This window comes from Arachis ipaensis, chromosome B4 (genome assembly GCF_059453495.1).
Source record: "Arachis ipaensis isolate K30076 ecotype BB chromosome B4, ASM5945349v1, whole genome shotgun sequence".
Lineage (NCBI taxonomy): Eukaryota > Viridiplantae > Streptophyta > Magnoliopsida > Fabales > Fabaceae > Arachis > Arachis ipaensis.
The window spans coordinates 25,469,179-25,470,175 of NC_142439.1; the positions used below are offsets into that span (position 1 = coordinate 25,469,179).

The 997-nt window shown below is 53.6% G+C and overlaps 1 pseudogene; it reads left to right on the top strand.

Moving 5' to 3' along the window:
• The first annotated feature begins 272 nt into the window (after positions 1-272).
• Positions 273-920, top strand: LOC148566968 (uncharacterized; annotated as a pseudogene).
• Positions 921-997: the final 77 nt, after the last annotated feature.

Genomic DNA, 997 nt, shown 5'->3' on the forward strand with positions numbered 1-997 from the left:
TCTTCGAGGACAGTGATGAGGAGAGGGCCGAAGAGAAAGATGCCGGGAAGTCGGAGGGGCCTTCCGGGGAGAAGGAGAATCAGGCTGTGCCCTCTCCCCAGGATACCGGCATGTCAGACAAGAACTCAGAAGGGGCGCAGGCTTCCCTCCTTCCCGAGGTTGTCGTTGGCGGGCATTCGTCCTCTACCCATAAGGAAGATGATGATGTGGAACTCATCCACACCCCTAAGAGGCGGAGGGCGTTTGCGAGCCCGGAAGGGACTCTCACCATTATGGAAAGAAATTTTGATGCTATAAAGTTTATTGACTCGCAGCTGATCCCTGGGACGGAGGAGCATTTTCATGGAACCGACCTGGCTGGACAGGCGAGATGGATGTACCGGACTTTGCTCCGGGGGGCCGTGATAGCTCGAAAGGATGAGTTCGAGTTGTCGGAAATACAGGCTCTCCGGAGGAAGCTCGAATCCTCTGGCAAGGCAAACAATGATTTCAAGGTGCAAGTCGAGCTGCTCCAGAGCCAATTGTCCGAGATGGGGGAGAAGCTCAAGGCTTCTGAGGAAAAAACGACATCTGCCGAGGAAAAATTGAAGGCTTCCGACGAGACGGTGGCCCGTTTAGCCTAGCGGGAGATGACCCTGGAGAGCCAGCTGAATGCTGCTCAGGGTCGGGTGGCGGTCTTGGAGCAGGAGCGTGACCAAGCCGTTTCGTCGGTTGAAGCCGCTAAAGCCGAGGTCGAGGAGCTCAGGAAGAAGCTGAAAGCAACCAAAGAGCAAGGGAGGAACGCGATCTCCATGACTGAGGATGCCCTGAAGGCCCAGGTGAAGATCGTGGCTCCCGATTTCGACACATCGGCTATTGGTGTCTTCAAGATGATCCAGGACGCAAGATTATCGATATGCCTAGGAAATGATCTCTTTTAACTTTGGCTTGGTGTGGATTTGTTGAACTTTTTGTTGTGACTTTGTGGCTGACTTTGTGACTTTTATGGCTAACTAGT